At 43.5% G+C, this 20,822-nt stretch overlaps 1 non-coding gene across 1 annotated transcript; it reads left to right on the top strand.

Annotated features, from left to right (window-relative positions):
- Nucleotides 1-17,036: 17,036 nt before the first annotated feature.
- On the top strand, nucleotides 17,037-17,143 carry LOC121432762. Its single transcript, XR_005972218.1, has one exon. It is a non-coding gene; the product is annotated as a U6 spliceosomal RNA (small nuclear RNA).
- Nucleotides 17,144-20,822: the final 3,679 nt, after the last annotated feature.

Raw genomic sequence — 20,822 nt, 5'->3', positions numbered from 1 at the left:
CTGCTGTTGTGATAAAATGTCATGACCAAGGCAGCTTATACAAGGAAGAATTTATTTGAGCTTATGGTTCCTGAGGGTTAGAGTCTATGATGGTCAAGATAAGGCCGGGTGCCTGAGCAGCAGCTGAGAGCTCATATCTTGAACTGAAAGCAGAAAGCAGAGAGAGCTCACTGGGAATGGTGTGAGGCTTTAAAACTTCAAAGCCCACCTCGGTCTTCTGCAAAAGTAGCAAGTGCTCTCAACCACTGAGCCATCTCTCACTCCAGCAACTCTGTGTTTTAATTTGCATTTCTCTGGCAGTTTGTGAGGCTGAACACCTTTTTCATGTGTATATTGGCCATTTGTATTTTCTCTTTGGAAAACTGTGTATTCATTTTATTACTCTGTTTAATGATTAGATTATCTGATTTTTCACTTAGACTTTTTTTTATTCTTTGTATATTCTAGATAGCAACACTCTATCAGCTATTGGAGAGTTGCTCCCATCTGGAGCTTGTTTTTTTTTTGTTTGTTTGTTTGTTTTTTTCTCACTTCTGTAACTGGGCAGAAGCCTTATTTGATGCATGACTGGAGCCCTTTCCTGTGACTGTATTTTGAGGTGTTTTTTCCTCTAATGGTTTCCAAGTTGCAGCTTTAAAATGACAGTCTTTGGTGTAATTCAAGTGGGTTCTCATTCAGAGCGAGAGCCAGGCATCCAGATTCCTTCTTCTGCATGTGGGCATCTAGGTTCCCCAGCACCATTTGTCATCTGTCATCTTGGTCTCCAATGTTTAATTTTAGCACTTTTGTCAAACATTGAGTGTCTGTAGCAGACTGGGTTTATATCTAAGCTCTCTGTTCTTTTCCATTTATCTTCCTGTCTCCTCTTCTGCCAGTGCTGTGCTGTTCGAGTTACTATGGTTCCGGCAGAGCTTGACTCAGGTAGAAATTGATACCAGCATCATAGATTGTGCTGTGATAGATATCTCGGGGAGGATCATGAGAGGAGTTTGGAACTTTGGGCTAAGGAAAGCTGTTGAATTCTCAGGGCTCAATGATGTGTTGTGGGAATTTGGGGGGTGATGTTAGAAGTGTTACAGACAACAGAGGCCCAGATTGTGAGGCTTCAGAAGAAGTTTGGGGCCATTCATATGACATTTTGAATTGAGAATTTTCTGGTTCAGCCTGAGTTGAAGAACCGGGTGTGATTGAGAAGAGAACAGCACCATTGAGGTAAGATCTTCTGGGAAATGTTTTTTCAGGATCAACACACAGAAGTGGTCCGGGGCGGGGGGGCAAGGCTTCACCTCAGGCTGGCAGCACAGTGTTAGTCAAAGAGTTTTCTCAGATGGTACCGGTTTGGGCAGCAGGAGAGCTGCCGGGCTGGAGGGATCGCGGGAAGAAACTGAGGCGCAGCATGGGATAGAATCAGAGTCTAAGAGTTTTCTCAGATGGCACCGGTTTGGGCAGCAGGAGAGCTGCCGGGCTGGAGGGATCACGGGAAGAAACTGAGGCACAGCATGGGATAGAATCAGAGTCGCTGAAGAGGCCCTCCAGGTCCCCAATTCTATCCTTTGATCTGCAAATCAGTGCTATTCTGCCAGTACGTTTTGTCACTATGGCTCCTGAGTTTAGCTTGAAGTCAGGCTACTGATGTTTTTTCTTATTCCTTTTGTTTCCTGCCACTTGGCTGAAAGGGGTTATCGGCTCTAAGCCTTTTATGGTTGAGTTTTTAGGGTCTCTTGTATGTAGAATCTGCAAATGAGAATGATTCCACTTCTTTCTTTCCTATATGTGTCCCTTTTATTTCCTTTTCTTGTCATATTGCTCTGGTTAAGACTTTAACAGGATGGCAGAATCTGCCAGGGAAGCCCTCTAGTCAGGGCTTTCCTCTTCTAAAAAGTTTTGATTGCTGTTCTAAGCACCTTGTTAGTTAAAAGTCATTCAAATTTTCTAGACATGACTCCATTTTGATAGACTGCATAGTTCTAAGAATGTGTTCATTCCAGCTAAGTTATCCAGTTAACTGGTATGCAGTTGTTGATCATGTTTTCTTCTGTCTTTTTATTTCAGGGAATGTGATAGCAATGTACCTACATCCGGTATCTAGAGTTTCTAGCCTCCCTCCCTCCCCCCTTCTCATTCCCTTCCTCCCTCCCCCATTCTGTTTCTCCCTTGCTCCTTCCCTCCTCCATTACATCTTTCTTAGACAATGTAACTAAATATTTGTTAACTTTTCAAAGATTTACCTTTAGTTAGGTTTTTTTACTCTATTATCATTCTCTACCTTCATTGACATTGTTTCCTGTTCTTAGTCATCCTTTTTAAAGGCTCCTGAAGCACCTAGACTACAGTTTTGAGCTTCTTATTTTTTTTTTAAAAAATGTACTGCATAATTGCAGGAAAACTTTCCCTCTTTGCCCATCTCTATTTGCATCCCAAATTTGGGATTGCTGTATTTTTTTTCCAGTAAACTAAATACATTTCCAGTGTCTCCTGCTTTGATGTGATTGGTTCAGAGTATTCTCTTTAGTTTCTACATGTTTGCAAATTTTCCAATCAATTTTTAGTTTCACTTCATTTTGATGAGAAAAGCATTTTACATATATTCAACTTTTTAAAATTTATTTAGTCTTGTTTCATAGCCTAACATATAGTCTGTCCTGAGAATATCTCATATATACTCCGTGTATATTTTGTAGCTGGTGGCTAAAGTGTCTCATATATATATGTATCCATGCATCCATTCACAATCTACCCATCTGTCTGTCTTACTGTGAGGCTTTTGCATCTACAATGCCCTGAACCTGGAAAACCGTCCTCCTAAATATTCCCATGACTGTTTTGTCACTATTGCTCAGATGTCTGTTCACATAAACCCCACCCCCACCCTGAAGAATTTCCTCTGACCACAGGATCTAAAACTGCACGTCACTTCACCACATCCCCATGACACTACTGTCTTGTTTCCTGGTTGGTTTCATAGCGTATAGCACCCCGAAATTTCATGACTAATACATTTCGCTTGTTCACTGACTTTCCCAGCAGAATATAAGTTTAACAAAAGAGAAGATCATCTTGTTCCCAGCACGTAAATATCTGATCAATGTGTAAAACTACCACTGTGCTCTTGAATAAGGCATCGTTCCTACTGAAATCATTGTCTCCGGCTTTCGTGCTAAGGGCTTGAGAGGCAGCTCTCATGCTCTTCATAGGCGTCCTGAGCATTTTCCGTCTCTGAAGTGAGCATGGCTGAAATTTTACCAGATTCTCCTTGACTTCATTCTATTTGGAGTTGAAAGTCTGACCAGCTGGATCAGTCTGAGTTATCCATATTAGTTTTGCATATTTTGATAAAACACTTATTTTTCCATACTGGATCTCCACATTCCAGAGCAGTTTCCATGAGACTTTTTCACAAGCAAATGGGCTCGGTGGCATTTCTGCTTTATTCTGATTCTTCCACCAACAACATTTCAGTGGCGAATATATTTTCTAGACCAATTGTTCATTAAGTTTCAAGAAACCAGATGAAAAGGAAATACAGCGAAGAGAGGCGCTGTGCAGAAGTGCTTCAGTCTGGAGGAGAATTGTCTAAAGGGCTGCTTTGTTGCAATGGCAGTTTGAAAAATTGTGACTTCGGTGGAGAGACGCTATTTGTTTACCAGAAGGAAAAGAGAAAGAAAACAGACTCCTTTGGTCGTCAGATGCTGGTGGCCAGTGTGCATCTCTCCAGGAGAGTGTGTGGATTTACGCTCTGTTGTTTTATCTTGCTAGTGTACTGAATCATAGACCAGAGTACATACACACATGCAAACACACACACACTCACAATCTCACATCTACAAGCACCCACGTGTGTGCGTGCGCACACACACACTTCTTGTTGCTTCTGTAATTCTTTTACTTGTTAGTTGTATATTGTTTGTTTTGTGAGAAAGGATCTCTCTCTGTAGCCCAGGCTGGCCTAGAGTTCATTGTATAGACCAGGATAGCCTCAAACTTGTGGGATTCTTTTTGCCTAAGCTTTCCAAATGTTGGGATTATAGACATGAGTCAATATGCATGCTTTCATAATTCTAAGTTGCAAAAAATTCAAAGTTCAAGACAGTATAATAGTTAATCTTAATTGGCAACTTCCTGAAATCTGCAATTACTTCGGAGATGGGTCTCTGGGCATGCCTGGATACAGTTGGGAAGGTGGCCCCGTTCCTTAGACTGGGAAGAAGAGGAACATGAGCTGAGCAGAAGCAGAAGAAGACAGAGTAAACTGAGAAGCCCCTTCCCCCTGAGTCTTTCTCGCCCAGCATTTTATCATCGCAACAGAAAAACAAGCAGGATAAAGTCACACAGTTCTTAAATATTCGGAAGAGCTTATCAGTGACCCATCCGGGCCTTACGCCTTCCGTTCTGACAATTTATTATTTATAGACTCGATTTCATCATAGCTGAGCATTTTCTGTGATTTCATCTGTGCCGTCTGAATATGAAATGTTCCCCGTCCTTGTTAGTCTTTGTTGTCAGTTTGGCACAACCTAGAGTCACCTGAGAAGAGGAAACCTTAACCAAAGAATTTGCTTGATCAGATTGGCTTGGCTGCTAACTGAGGTAGGAGGCCCAGCCCTCTGTGCACAGCTCCATTCCACGGAAGGTGGCCTGGGCTGTATAAGAAAGCTAACTACATATTGGTGAACCAGCCAGAACACATCATTCCTCCTTGGCTTCTGTTTTAGTTCTTGCTTGAACGCCTGACTAGACTTCCTTCAGTAATGAACTATGACCTGAAGGTGTAAGCCTAAATTGCTTTTGTTCATTATTTTATCATATCAATAGAAAAGTAAATGGGAACACCACACAGGCACACATATTTGCACACTAAATCCCTAGCATTTTCTGGAACTGTAAGCCACAATAAATGCTCTCTTCCTTAAGTTGCCTTTGTCAGGGTTTTTTAAATCACAGCAACAGAAAAAAACCTATGTATCTGTTTCTTCTCTCTTTGATTATCAAAAACAATTACCTTTTTACATTTTTAGTTAATTCTGTTGAGTTCACAAAGTGTATTTACGAATAATACAAGCTCTATGTAGTTAACACCACATTGTGAGCTGTACCAGCAGCTGAAGAGCTCTCTCAGCTCCTTCCTCCCAGCTCTGACAGCGTTGCTCACATGTGTTCATCTTAGCTGAGAAAGAAATTCTTACAGTGTTGCTAACATGCGTTTATCTTAGCTGAGAAAGAAATTCTTACAGCGTTGCTAACATGCGTTTATCTTAGCTGAGAAAGAAATTGTTGCTGTAATTTAACACAGATTAGGTTCTGTTAGATCATTCAAGAATAAGGAAAATAATAGATTTTATTGTAACCTCTTCTCTTCTTCCTTTAATACTCTGTCCTTATTTATATCCTAGTTTCTGACCTGTATCATTTCCCATTGTATGAGGTCAGGGTTCACAGTGCTTATGGAATGAGTGAATCAATCTCTCTCCTCTCTCTTTCTTCCCTTCTCTATGAATAGATAGATAGATAGATATACAGATCATATATGGGAATTTATTGTAATGAATATATAGAGAAATACATATCCCATATATACGGGAACTTATTGGAGTGACTTAGAGGCTGTAGTCCAACAGCGGCTAGTTGTGAATGGAAGGTCCACGCATCTAGAGTTTCTCTGACCCACAAGGCTGGGTGTCTCAGCTGGCTTCTGTGTGCTGGAATCCCGAAGAAGCAGGCTCCACTGCCAGTGAAGGAATGGCTGGCAAGGGGAGAGCAGCCAGGTGAAGAACAACCTTCTTCCACGTCCTTCCATAGGCTTCCGGCAGAAGGTGTGGCCAGGTGTGCCGCTAGTCTCCAGATCTGGATTAAAGGCAGGTGTCATCCTGCAAAGGTTCCGTGCCACAGGTGTGCCCTCTGTTTCTGGACTGTAGTTCATTCCAGATACAGTCAAGTTAATAAGCAAGAATGGCCATCACACCTATTTCCTGGTGTGCAATATTTGTTTACACTGAGTGAAGATGTGTCACTGTGATTGGTTTAATAAAGAGCTGAATGGCCAGCAACTAGGCAGGAGAAATAGGTGGGGTTTCCAGGGAGAGAGAGGAAAAGGAGAAGGAATCTAGGTACCCAGATTGCACCAGGGACTATGCCAGGGACTATGCCAGGGTCTACACCAGGGACTATACCAGGGTCTACGCCAGGGACTATACCAGGGTCTACGCCAGGGACTATGCCAGGGTCTACGCCAGGGACTATGCCAGGGATGCTGGTGACACCCTGAAGTAGGACATACGATATAGAGCAGAGGTAACCGAGTCACGTGGGAGAACGTAGATTAATAGAAACAGGTTAATTGGAGTTATAAGAGCTGGTTGGGAACAAGCCTAAGCTAAAGGCCAAACTTTCCTAATTAATAAGTTTCTGTGTTAACATCTGATGACTGGCGATCCAAAGCTAGTCCAACAAGAGAGCTTGCAATGCTTTGCAGGATTTTTCTCTCAATGTTTCTTAAAGCAGTGTTCCTGGTGACCAACTTCTCCCCGCTGCTGTCTGAGAACATCTCTACTGCTCCTCAGTCCTTCGAATGCTCTTTCTGCCCCCAGTCTCTATGACAAATAGCAGCAATAACAGTTTCTCTTATTTTTTGATTTTTTTCATTTTTAATTTCTTAGTTGGCACACAGTGCTATGTTTTGTCATGACAACTGCAGAGATATGCTGTTATACTCTGCTCTTATTCAAAGTCCCCACCCACTGCCTTCCCCACGGCCTCTCTGCCCTTGCCGGCTCTTCCTCCCTACCCACAATCCCCTCCTCTGCTTTCATGACACACCTATTCTATTTCCACTCCTTCACCTTTCCCTTAAGTTCTCTTCTTCCCATCTCTGGCTCACACAAACACACACACACACACACACACACACACACACACACACACACCCATAGTCCACATATGTGAAAAAGTATGTTTCTTCTTCCTGAGTCCAGCTTGTTTCACTCGGCATCATGATCTCTAGTTTCATTTTTTTTTTCTGCAAATATCATGCCTTTGTTTTTCCTTATATTGAACACACTTCTAGGGGAGGAAATCTGGCTGGCACCTCAACCCAGCTTCAGAAAGATTGAGCTTCTTAGCCTAAGGAGTCACAGACCTTCCTTGATGGTAGCCAAAACAGGGGAGCATGTTCCATCATGGGCCTAAGTTACCTGCTGAAGGTTGTTTGCTCCTGAAGGGTCTTGGGTCATCAGTACCCTCCCTGTGTGAGCTGGTTTATTTCTGTCAGCTTGTCACAAACTGGAGTCTCTTGGGGAGAAGGATCCTCAGGTGAGGAACTACTGCCATCAAATTGGCCTGTGGGCAAGTTTGTGGGTGTGTTTTCTTAACTAATTACTAATATGGGAAAGCCAAGCCCACAGTGGGCCATGTTGCCCCTGGGCAGGTGGTTCTAGGCTCATAAGACAGCGGCTGAGCAGGACATGGAGAGCAAGCCGGTAAGTAGCACTCCTCCATGGTTCCTGCCCTGCCTTCCGTTGGTGATAGACTGTGTTGAGCCGGTAAGCAGCTCTCCTCCATAGCTCCTGCCCTGCCTTCTGTTGGTGATAGACCGTGTTGAGGATACACAAGCCTTATAAATAAACCCCTCCCTCCTCATGTGGGTTTGGGTCAGTGTTTTCAACCACAGCAATGGAAAGCAGTAGAAACCGGGACACTGTATTTCCATATGTTGGTTAGGTTCTGGCAGAACAGGTTCTCTTAAAGGGACGCCTTGTTAGGAAAGGAGCTTGGATCTAGTTTGACTTTGTCTCCCCAGCATCATTTGATCAACTCGAATCCGCACTGTAAGAGGTTGGACTTTATCTGACTGTGGTGTTTGGAATCGGGCCTTTGGGAGGTGACCGGACTTTGATGAAGGCGTCCAAGGGGAGCCCCAGCTATTGAGAATTGCTAACCATCTCAGTTTCTTTTCTAGTTGTTGTGACAAAAGCAGCTGAAGGGAGGAAGGGCTTGTTTGGACTCACAGTTCTAGGGCCGGCAGCAGAAGCTCAAAGTGTCTGGTTACATGTCACGGCCATAATCAGGAACAGGGAGAGATGAATGAGAGTTGCTCAGCTGACTTCTCCAGGGTTTCCTATCCAGGGAGTATTCCCTTCCCAGTAAGACAGGTCCTCACTCATCAAATAAATGACTCAAGATAATCCTCCACAGGCATGCCCAGATTCCAGATTCTGTCAGGTTGAGAATACTCCAACTCATTGACTTTAGAAGAACAAGAGAGAGCAAAAGAAGACACAGATACACACTTGCCCTGTCTCTTACCCTGAGTTTCTTGTATTACTCCAAGATTGCTAGCCAAAAGACCTTCACGAGGTGTGGTCCTCTGACCTGGGACCTCCGGAAACCACGAGATTAACCTAACTTAGATTTTGATATGCTATTGGCAACAAAAACAGGCTAGTCCAACCTGAAACACAGATGCTCAGAATGTCTCTGCTTCCCAGCAGTCTTCACAGAGAGAGCTGGGTAGAACTCTTAATAAAGCTTGTTGAGATTTGTAGACCACCTTAATTAAGACAGTCGCCATTGGGATTTTATCCCTCCCTCTTATCCACAAGTAACATCCCTACCACCAGCCATTTATCAATTACAGACTGAGTTTTCCCTCCTTGGCACTGGTTTCTGAGGTCTGGGCCTCAGTTTCTGTTGTGGCAAGTGTGTGTCTGCAAGTGTTGCCCTGTGGAGTTCTCTTGGCTCGAGGACAGGTGTTGATTTCTGTTTGGCTTTTTGTTGTGACTTCCGCGTAGACGCTGGCAAGCTCCTGATGGCGGATTCAGAAACCAGAAGCTGCTCCCTTTTCTTTCTGTCATTTTTACCTCGACTGTGCCTGTTTCCTATTTTTTAAAGACACTGAGATATTGTTAATGAGGTGGGAACTGGTAATCAAAGCTAGGCAAAGAATGGAGCGAGAACACTGTCCATCCTGGCTGCTATGGTTACATGCCCACGACCTGCACCGACCAGGGATTTCCTGAGGCAGACGGCAGTTCACAGTTACCTCGCTAGGAAAACACACCACGTTTGGAGTAAAGACAACATACTTCTGCCTTCAATTCTAAAGTAACTTTACCATTTGGAATAAACCAGGGGAGCTTTGAAGCACTGGTGATGTTGTCATTGTCTGTCAACAGAAATGTGCTGTTTATGTAGACCTTTGTCATCGAGGCTTCCAGGAAAGAGTCTATGCGGACAAGTGGCTTGGGGAGGACTTTCTGAGTGGGCAAATGGTAATACACTCAGGAGACACATTGCCAGGACGGTTGACAGGAAATGGAACTTTTGCATCCTTGAGACGTGAGGGCCTAGCTGGAGAGTTTGTATTAAATCCATCTCCCTGCCCTGGCTTTATAGTGTAGTAGACGGGGTGAATCGATGGCATGCCTTTTGACCAACCTTATTCTGATTCTACTGAAAAAAGGATAACGTGTCAGTCAGCAGATGACAGAATAAATGTCACCGCATCACTCACAGGGTTTCAGGAGCGCGTGATCTCTAAGCGTAGGCAAGTGTCAATCCCACTGAACATCAAAAGCACAGCTGAGGGACAGACCCACGCCAGTGCCAGGCAGCCTGGACTGGAGGGTGGCAGAAGTGAGGGATGGGTGATTTCCCACACGACTGCAGAGATAGCCTACACAGACAGATTTCATGTCTTGGCGGCAGTGTGTGAAGCCATTGGTGTTTCTCCACTAGGAAGGAAGTCTGGGGGTGGGTTAGAGCTACCTGTAAAAGCACCAGCTGGACAGAGAGCTGGGGTTCTGGCAGTAACTGAGGCTCAGTCATTGTCAGTAAAGTCTGTGGATTTCATCTGCCTTCTTTTATGAAAGCTGAGATGCTTATACAGTGGGACCACTTGAATGTGGCCCGTTTCTTCCTAGCCAGAGCTGGGGACAGGGACACCACTGAAATCCTCGTCAGGAAACACAAGCAACGACACACTTCCACCCCACAGTCTGTGAACCATGGGAGTTGAAGTCAGAAAATAAGACTTCATCTGCTTATAGAGCTGCGTACAGTGGTCAGCTATTCCCAGGGAAATGCCTGAGACGAAACAAAAGTTCCTGGTACGATTGTTGATTCTGTTCACTAAAATATGCTCCCTTTACTCCAAGGTGACCAACACAATGACTTTTCCCCTCAAGCAGAAATTTTAGAGTTTTGAATAAAGTTCATATTTGGAATCATTGGAAGTTTTATGAGTAAACATTTTTAAGGGAAGATGAGAAATGAGGACAGTGGATTTATAAGAGAGACTCTTCAGAGTGTCACTGAAATGTTAACCAACTCTATCTCACTAAACAGCTCAGGAATGTCATGAGCTGTTCTAATGAACCACAAGCAATCCAGGCTTACTGACACGGCCATCCCACAAGCAAGCGCCAGAGAACTATGCCCAGTGAGCGGTCTGAAGTGTTGGGATTTCAGCCCGAGTATGTCTGCCCAGAGCCAACTTTCTGCCTTGTGAAATTCCCTTCAGAGGGCTCCAGGAGGAACTTGATAGAAGCAATGGAAAAGCACCAGTAACTGTTGCCTCCTCCATTTCTCTCAGCACAGGGCTTTAACTAAACTCACTTCAAGCTCACAATCCACACACCTTGCCTCGTTCTTTCTCAGCCTTCTCCACACTGCGTGGCTGGCTAATTGCGGCCTACCTCCAACAGAGAGACTTATGCAGAGAGAAAGTGTTCTGCAGTGTTTTTTCTTTACTTAATTTATTTAATAAAAATGTGCTTGGTCCACACATCAGCAATTAGAAGAGTCTGTGTGTACCATGAAAGAGGGAGATGCAGATAATTCAAAAAGTTAGCAAGGGCCACTGTTAGTAAATATTTACTGACCCATTAAAAAAAAAAAAAGAGGGTCTGGAGAGGTGGCTCAGTGGTTAAGACCAATTTCCAGCACCCACATGGCAATTCACAACTGTCTGTAACTCCAGTTCCAGGGGATCTGACACCCTCACACAGACATACATATATGCAAACAAAACACCAATGCACATAAAAATAAGAATAAATAAATCATTAAAAATAAAAAATAGAATTCCTGTTTCATTTTTTTAATTAAAATTGTGGTGTGAGAGAGATGAGAGTGGTATATGTGTGCATGGTGTATGTCCACATAGATGTGTGTGTTCGTGTGTGCATGGTGTATGTCCACATAGATGTGTGTGTTCGTGTGTGCATGGTGTATGTCCACATAGATGTGTGTGTTCGTGTGTGCATGGTGTATGTCCACATAGATGTGTGTGTTCGTGTGTGCTTGGTGTATGTCCACATAGATGTGTGTGTTCGTGTGTGCTTGGTGTATGTCCACATAGATGTGTGTGTTCGTGTGTGCATGGTGTATGTCCACATAGATGTGTGTGTTCGTGTGTGCATGGTGTATGTCCACATAGATGTGTGTGTTCGTGTGTGCATGGTGTATGTCCACGTAGATGTGTGTGTTCGTGTGTGCATGGTGTATGTCCACATAGATGTGTGTGTTCGTGTGTGCTTCAAGGAGAAAGGTGTCTGGTTTCCTGCTTGTTTACTGTCCTCCTTATCCTTTGAGACAGTCTGTCGCTGAGTGTGGACCTAGGCTTCTTGTCAGCATGCCCCAATGGGTCCTTCTGCCACTCCATCCCACACACAGCGCATACGCAACCACATCCAAAAGCTTGTCTGGCTCGGACGTGTGCAGCAAGTGCTCTTACCCAAGTGGCATCTCCTCGGCCCCCTGCTGCTTTCACTATCTATAGTTGTTAATCCTTATTTGTTCAAATACGGAGGAGAGATAGGTTAGCTGCTTCCAGCCCTGCATTTGAATGAGACAAAACAGAATGCTGATCTCTTCCCTGGGGAAGTACCTGGCAGAGACAAGAATGAGCAATTCTTCTTAACTTTGCCTGTCTGCAGATTCTCATCATTGCCTTCGAACTTCTCTACTCAAAGGCAGATTGTTAAGCCAAGCACACGTTAAGAAACCCTTTGCAGCTCTTTACTGCCCCCAAGATAATTCCTACAAAAGTACGTTTGGTGGGAGAGTTTAAGACTTCCATAATTTATCCTGGTTCTGTGTCTCCTGGAATTAGAAGCTGGGCTAGTGTTTACCCATCATAGCCTGTGGCTTCTCTTCAAACCTTGTGCACTGGTTGTTTAATCGATTCTCCCTACAGTCTTACATGATGGTTACAAACACAGCCTCGGTATGTCAAAATGTGTTCTGTTGCTTAGTAATTGAGTGCTCGTCAACATGGTTATTGATTGATCAGTGCCCCTGCGCAGCCATCAGTCAAATGGAGCTAACAGTATTTATCTGCTAGTATTACCGTGAAGGATAAATACGATAAAAGCTGTGAGGCACTCAGAAATACCTCCGGCTTGCTGTGGACATGCAATATACATTTTTGTCACGCTTTAGGTTCAGAATGCCTTCCCAAGCTTCAATATCCATGGGTTGGACTATGGCATTGGATATGAGGATGCTTATCTCACTAAGGGGTGAATTAAATAATGGGTTCTTCTCTTGATGCACCATTGAGATGCTCAGAAGGGAACACCACGTTGGATGGGCTGCAACGCCCTCTCTCTCTCTCTCTCTCTCTCTCTCTCTCTCTCTCCTTCCTGACTGCCATCAGTGAGACACTTTGCCCTGTCACATATGTCCCGTCATGATGTTCTGTCTTACTACAGGCTCACGAGCAACAAAACAGAGTGACCGTGGCCTGAAACCTTGTGTCCTCCTTTAAGTTGACTTTCTTGGGCATTTTGTCAAGACAGTGGACAGGCGACCGACACAATGATGCTGCTCTGTTGATTGTGGTTGGATGTCTGTCTAAAAACTTGCTTGCTCTAGGGGCTGCCTGTGTAACTTAGGGGCAAAAACCCACCTAACTTGTGAGGTTCTGCATTCAGTCCCCAGCACAGAGAAAGTACGGAACCAAAAAAGAAAGGAGGGAGAAAAAGAAAATTAATAAAACAATCTTTAAATTTTTATTTGTTTTAGGGCACCAGCCATGGAAGCAAGCAAGTTCGTGATGGAAGATGGAAGAGAAAGAAAAGCAGTGGTTCACGTGCTGTGGAAAGAGCCTGGAGCTGTGGCAGGGTGAACAGCCTGCTGTGCGGGGCCTGTGCTGTCTCCCAGGGTCATGTCTGGGTCCACAATCCTATTGCAGCCGGGGCCTGGGTTGATATCCGTGGCCCCCGTTAACACCAAAGGCTATGCTGGTTGTTCATACAGCTTAATGGGAAAATCCTGCTGTCATGGCTACTGCCTGTAGTTCTTATCTACATGAACTTCCCACCTCACAGTAGGAGCTCAGGCCAGAGCCACAGATCCCATTAGAGCCGCAGTGGTGTGGGTTCACTCAGCTACAGATAACGACCAGGAATCCCCGGTGAATTCTCTAGGTAAGTCTACCAAGGTAGCCACCTTATAGAAAATATACATTCATCCACTCTAAGAGGTAGAATCAGTCTCTACAAGACAGTTTGTGTGTGGTGTTTCTAGGCCAACAGCAGCCTCTCCAGACCCTGCCAAGTCCACCCAGATTCCCACTCTGCCTGCATGTCTGTGAAAGGATTGAACCTGCCCTGAACTTCAGTTTGGTTGACTTCAAACACAGCACTTGCTTCTAAGTAAGAGTTCATTTGGAAGAAAACTGAATGAGCATAAGCCAGGAACATAGATTCAGGTTGCCCAAACAGCTCGTTTCATTATGCATCATAAGAGTAACACACACACACATACACACACGCACGTACGCACACACACACACACACACTCACACACGCATGCACACACACGCGCACGCCCTTGTCAAATATGTTGCTGGGCTATCATGCAGGTGAATTTCAGCAAAGTAGGGGAAGTCTCTCTATACGTTTCAGGTTCTATTTGGTGACATTCTTTCCTTTTGGGTTGGTGGAAGCTGTGGTCTGCTAAGTTAATATACACCAAAGGGTTTTATCAAAAGACCACTGGGTCAGAAACATAGATTGGTATAGCCTACTAAAGTAACAAAAGTCAGTTCCTAATAATTTTAGCTGTCAAAAAACTTTGTGTGTTGTATGCACGCGCACATGCACGCACTCCTGTAGTAATAGGAGCAGCGGGGCTGCACGGCTAGCTTATGCCCTGAAATAACAACACACAAACTGTATTCATTTAATCACTGCTTGGCCCATTTCTATCTAGCCTCTTCTAGGCTAATTCTCGCACCTGGACTAGCCCATTTCTTATCATCTGTGTAGCACCAGTCTTACCAGAAAGATTCTAGCCTACATTCATCCTGGGTCGGAGCTTCATCGCGTGCATCTTCCCGGGAGCAGGGAGCATGGCATCTCTCTGAGGCATCTGCTCCTGAGAGGAGAGCTGTGGAGTCTGAGCTCACTTCCTCTTCCTCCCAGCATTCTGTTCTGTTTACTCCACCTACCTATGTTCTAACCAATAAAATGGGCCAAGGCAGTTCCTTTATTAGCCAATGACCTTCCTCCATCATTTCCTCTTTTTCTGTTTAAACAAAAAAAAAAGGAAGGCTTTAACTTTAACATAGCAAAATTACATATAACAAAACAGTTATCAAGTAAAAGTTACAATAATCTTTATCATAACTAAGGAAAACTATAACTATAACTAACTATTCTTAACTCCATTAAAGACTCCAGAAAGATACAATACTACCTAAGCAAACAAGAAAAAAGCAACTTTTAAAACTCTAGAAATGACAGAGACATCTCGCTGCCTGGACAGTCACCCAAAGTTCCTCTGTACCGTTGGGGCATCCATCTTCAGCCTTCAGGCCCATGGTATCCAGCAGACATTTCCATAAAGCAGGAAAATTCAAAGTCAGTTCAGTCACTATCTGTTGTGTCCTGCAGAATGTCTCGCAGACTCTTTCATGAATCAGGAACCCCGAAAGATCATCTCACCTTAGGCAAGTTCAGTAGTCCTCTCTCTGTGGGTTCTCTATGTCCAGTTTATGCAATAGTCCAGGCAAGAGCAGTTTCTTGCCCAAATGGCTATCAAACTCCATAACGAGCCTCTTCAATGCCCATCTTCCTCTTGAAGTAGATTGGTGCTGCCAGGAGCAGAGTGTCTCATTGTCATGAAAAGTCCTAAGTTATTAAAACATTAAATGCCATATTCTGCAGTCTTTGAAAGATATGAAGAATGTCTATCTTACTGAAATGTATCTCTATATGTCTAGAAAATCTAACTAACATGACTACAAGTTTGACAATTACTGATGATTATCCATTAACCTATAATCTTAATTATACATTATTTTTAGTGAACTACACAATCATAATATCTTAATAGCAGAAATATGCATATACATATAACAAAATTGACCTTAAATCTCTATCAATAAAGCAAAATCTATACTAATACAAATTATTCATATCTATATCATATCCCCCTTTAAATGTTAAAGAACATTTATAAACCATATTTGGGAACATGGGCGCAGTTTTTTCTCTCCAAACTGCTTCCTGCTGAATGGGGGCGTCGTTAATTAGGTCTTTCATGGTATAACCTGTGTGCTAGTTTCATCTCAGTTGGCAGTTGAGCGAAGCAATTTTTTGAAGGCGTGCACAGGAACCATTCAGGAGGACGTGGTCTGTCATACCACATTGGGATGGAAGCAATCCACAGACTCTCACCCTCTGTGAAAACAAAATAAGAAACTCCTTTCCAAAGCATCATGTCCTTAGATCCAAATTTCAAAGTCAAGGCATTTTCAAAATATCTATGTTGGATTAGTTCAGCAGCATTTATAAATAAATATCTTTTAGCAGCTGTTGCTCTTTCCTCAGCATTCAAATAATTCAAAGAGAGCATAATAGCATACAGTATCAAAATTCTCTGTGTATTTTCCATCTTTGTGTGGCTTTATTTTAATCTCTATTTCATTTCTTTTTACTTCTATTTTATATTCTCTGTATATCTTTGACCTGGAATAACTCTGTGGACCAGGCTGTCCTCAAACTCTCAGAGATCCGCCTGTCTCTGCCTCCCAGGCATTCGGGATTAAAGGCTTAACGCACAGAGATTGTTTGTCTCTGCCTTCTAGGCACTGGGATTAAAGGCGTGTGCTACCACACCTTGAAGTCACAGAGGTCAATCTCCCTCTGCCTTCCAAGTGTTGGGATTAAAGGTGTGTACTACCACACCCAACAATTCTCTTTCTTCCTTATTTTTTGTTTTTTACTTTAAGAACTTTAATGTTTAGCATGCATATATTTTTAACACAATGTAAACCATTTAAACATTTTCTTTGACTTTGAATCTTTTACTGTATATGTCTCTTTTTTGACCACATGAGTCCTTAATTTAGCAAGCAATATCAGTAGGATTAAAGCCGTGGTTTTGCCAGCTAGATCCAGTCCATTCCTTAGCTTTCCAGCCTCATGGCTGAGGTACTGGCTGTAGCCATGTTTACTGCCACAACTCTATGGCATTTCAAGGTTCCTGCCAGCAAGTAAGTTGCAGCATTACATCCACAGACAACACACAACTCCTCTCTCTGTAGTTGGCCCTCCTGCCTCAAACAGTCAGAGTTTGCCCTGGCAGGATGGCCCAGAAAGCCAGCATTTTAAAACAGCCAGTTTTTTTCCTGCTGCTGAGTCAGGAAAATTTCAAAATGGAGGACGTACCATTTTGTGCTAGCTCTGGGGCTGCCAGGAAGGAGCGGCACTCAGCACTTTAATTCTGAGACTGAGCGTGCAGCACAGAAATTCTTTTCATCCAAGTTACATCCAAATCTGACATGCAGAGCTCGTTTCTGTATGGCGGCAGGAATCTGCCATGCTCTCCCGCCGGCCTAAGCCTGTTTCGGCTCTCTGCCCAGGTGCAGGCGGGGAGCACTGAGCCATCAGCACGGTCTTAGAGCACTCTCCTTCCAATCTCAAGTGGGAACATAAACATCCAGTCCCATAAAAGCCCTTGAAATGCTTTAAAGCCAGAGTTTGCACTGGCAGCACAGTCCCAGGAAGCTGCGCTTTAAAATGACACAGCGGGTGCTCGCTTCGGCAGCACATATACTAAAATTGGAACGATACAGAGAAGATTAGCATGGCCCCTGCACAAGGATGACACGCAAATTCGTGAAGCGTTCCATATTTTAAAAAAAAAAAAAAAAAGGAAAGGAAATAAAGTGGATGCGAGTAAAAAAAAAATAAAATGACACAGGGGTTTTTTTTGTTTTGTTTTGGTTTTTTTTTTTTTTTTTTTTTTGCTGCTGTTGCCTAATCAGGAAATCTCTCTACAGCACGTCTCCAACAAACAGCAAAAATCTGTGTTAAACTCTCTCTCCCTTATTTTTAAGCCTTCTCAGGTTTTTAAGTGGATTTAGTCCATCCTGTCTGGGCGCCATCTGTTGTAATATGAGCGGCGGGGCTGCATCCCCAGCACCCCGCTGCCCACAAGGCTAGCTTTACCCGAAATAATTACATGGACACTGTATTCTTTTAAACACTGCTTGGCCCATTTCTATCTAGCCTCTTCTAGGCTAACTCTCGCACCTGGACTAGCCCATTTCTTATCATCTGTGTAGCACCGGTCTTACCAGGAAGATTCTAGCCTACATCCATCCTGGGTTGGAGCTTCATCGTGTGCATCTTCCCGGGAGCAGGGAGCATGGCATCTCTCTGAGGCGTCTGCTCCTGAGAGGAGAGCTGTGGAGTCTGAGCTCACTTCCTCTTCCTCCCAGCATTCTGTTCTGTTTACTCCACCTACCTATGTTCTAACCAATAAAATGGGCCAAGGCAGTTCCTTTATTAGCCAATGACCTTCCTCCATCACACTCCTTGGGGATCTGTGGGTCTTCTACTTTGTTTAAACCAAGGTTTCTTTTTTTCTTCCTCTCTCTCTCTCCCTCCTTCCCTCCCTCCCTCTCTCTTTTCTCCTTTCTTCCTTCTCTTTCTTTCTCCCTCCCTTTCTTCCTTCCCTTCTTCTCTTCCTTCTTTCCATCGTGTTTTTGCCTGCATGTGTATTTATATACTACATGCATGCAGTGCCTTCAGAGGACAGAAGAGGGCGTCAGATCCACTGGAACTGAACTTACAGATGTGAGCTGTCAAGTGAGTGTTCAGAATCAAAGGAGACAGGGTTTCTTGTTATTTGTCTCCAGGCTAAGTGGCCGGTGAGCTTCTGGGTGTCCTGTATCTACTGTCTATTTCATCGTGGAAGTGATGGGGTTACAGGTGTGTGCAACTCAGGTCTTCATGGTCATGCTACAAGAGCGTCACTCACCCATCTAACTAGTCCAATTTTGGCTCTTGATCTGAAATACTCTAATTCTCCACAATCAACACGTTTCTAAACAGTCACTCCATGTACAGATGTGGGATGTTCAGGAAGCTTCAGTTCTACTGTTCTACCTAGGCTTGATGTCCATAGTTCTCCAGAGACTATGACCGCCAGGAACTGGCTGAGATTTTGCTCTTAATCAGATATGCAGCTAGCAAGCACAGCACTCCCAAGATTCTGTTATAATTCTCTGAATGCCGAGCTGGATCACTTTATAGCAACACAAGGCTAGATCCATCCTTACATTATTACACTAGACCTGTCCATTGTGTGAGGCTTGGGCTCTGCTCCACAGCCCATCTATGGCTAGTTCAGACCAGCCCCCTGCAGAAAACACCTTTAAGAGTGTATTTGCTCTGGAGCTGAATTTATCTCTGGTCCTGAGCTTCCTCCCTTAAATATATATGAGAAAAGAAAATGAGGTATTCTTTCTAGGCTGGCTGGGTATTTAGCAGAATTGTGTTATGTCTTCTGAGTACTCACTGTTGTTTTATTTAGCATGTTAGCAGTGAGGATTTATAATAATTACAAAAATCTGATTCCTACATTCCAAATATCTTCCTCTTGCCCAACAGTCATGCACAGGTTTCTGATGGCATTTGATGCTTTTTGTTGCTATTGCTGTCGTTGGTAATTGTGTCTTTTCAGATAGTTTACTGCGCAGAGTTTTAACAGACCAGTAGACTGTTTAGGCTTTGAGCTCTCAGGTGTCTCCACGGAGAGGAAAAGCATTGACATAAGAATAGAAACATGGCCAGGGGAGCTGAAAGCCCCTTCTAAGAACATTGATATGAGACAAGGACACTTTGCTGCAGCAGCTACTGATCCAAATGTCTACAAATTAGCTAGAGACTTTATGGTATTTTCATTAAAATGCCTTATCAAAATTGTTCTCACTATCACCTTCATGGTCCTTGTCATAATCACTACAGCTAACATTCTTCAGATACAGACTCGCACCACCATGCATATTGTACTGAAGGATTATACTCTCTGGGAAGAACATGCTACTGGGTGAGGCAGCAACTAAAATAACCTTGTAACAATAAGTGGTCTATTTTGTATGTGTACATGCATGTTATATGTGTGTGTATATGATGTGGGATGTTCTTCTGTATATGTGTTGCTTTTATTGGTTAATGAATAAAGCTTTTGGGAGCCTATTGCAGCACAGAAGAGAGCAAGAGAGGAATTCCAACCAGAGATAGAGGAAAAAAGAAGGCGAAGTTAGGGAGTTGCCATGTAGCTGCCAACGGAGACAGACACCAGAGAACCTTACCAGTAAACCACGAGCCTCGTGGTAAAATACAAAATAATAGGAATGGGTTAATTAAAGATATAAGAGCTAGCTAGGAATATGCTGGAATCATTGGCCAGTGTTGCAATTAATATAGTTTCTGTGTGATTATTTCGAGTCTGGGCGGCCCGGGGAAACAAATGGGCAGCCTCTGCCTACATATATACACATGTTTATATATGTGTGGGTGCACAAGGGTGTGCAGGGACATAAGCATGCACATGTGAGGAAGATTTATCCAGCTTGCTCTATGGATCCTCTATCTCTGCTTCCCAAAGGCTAAAATTATAGGCAGATTTCCATGGGCACTTAGCATTTATGCGGATGCTGGGGATTTGAACTCCAGCCCTTAAGCTTACAAGGATGGGCTTTACCCAATGAGCCATCTTCCCAGTCCCAGGTCTTTATTTTTTTAATCTTTGATCAAGAATAAAGTGAAACCGTACAACATGTTAGAAGAAGTCATTTTGGCACACCAGAGGCACAGTGTGGAAAATCCTGTAAGAATCTGGACATGGATAAGGATGCCCTCCTCCTTACCAGCCTGCCCAGTCACTACAGACATGGAAAGAGAGTTTAACCCTCACATGGGGCTGAGAGATAATGAATACACCTTGTCCTGGTTTACCCAAGCCTAGTCTTGCTTAGAGAGCAATAGAGAAACAAAGCCAAGTATATTAGGAAGATGGCAAAACAGGAGTTCCCTATACCAGACTTCTTCTTTGGGGCCACCAATGAGCTCCCAAATCATGACCCATGGAGGCTTCTTCTTAGTTACGAATGCTCAGCATAGCTTAGGCTCATTTCTGGCTAGCTCTTTTAACTTAAATCAACATGATCCTCTTTATCTATGTTTTGCCTTAGGGTTTGTTTTTTGGTTTTTTTTTTTTTTTACCTTTTCTTTCTTCTGTCTATTTTAACTTTCACTGCTTCTCAAGCCTGGCTGTCTGGCTGCTGCTTGGTTGGACCCTGGCATGTCCTTCTCTTTCTCCTCATTCTCTTCTTTCTTTTTTTTCTTTTTGAGCCTAGATTTCTCCTGCTATTTATTCTCTCTGCCTGCCAGCCCCACTTATCCATCTTTTGCCTAGCTATTGGCTGTTCAGCTTTTTATTAGACCAATCAGGTGCCTTAGGCAGGCAAGGCGAAACAGCAACACATCTTTTCATAACTAAACAAATGCAACAGAAGCAAATGTAAC

The sequence above is a fragment of the Microtus oregoni genome, unplaced genomic scaffold, assembly GCF_018167655.1.
Source record: "Microtus oregoni isolate MIOR12 unplaced genomic scaffold, Mior012 000035F_ref0000213, whole genome shotgun sequence".
NCBI classification, from domain to species: domain Eukaryota; kingdom Metazoa; phylum Chordata; class Mammalia; order Rodentia; family Cricetidae; genus Microtus; species Microtus oregoni.
The sequence above is the reverse complement of the archived record's forward strand: the minus strand, read 5'-3'. Positions and strand labels throughout refer to the sequence as shown.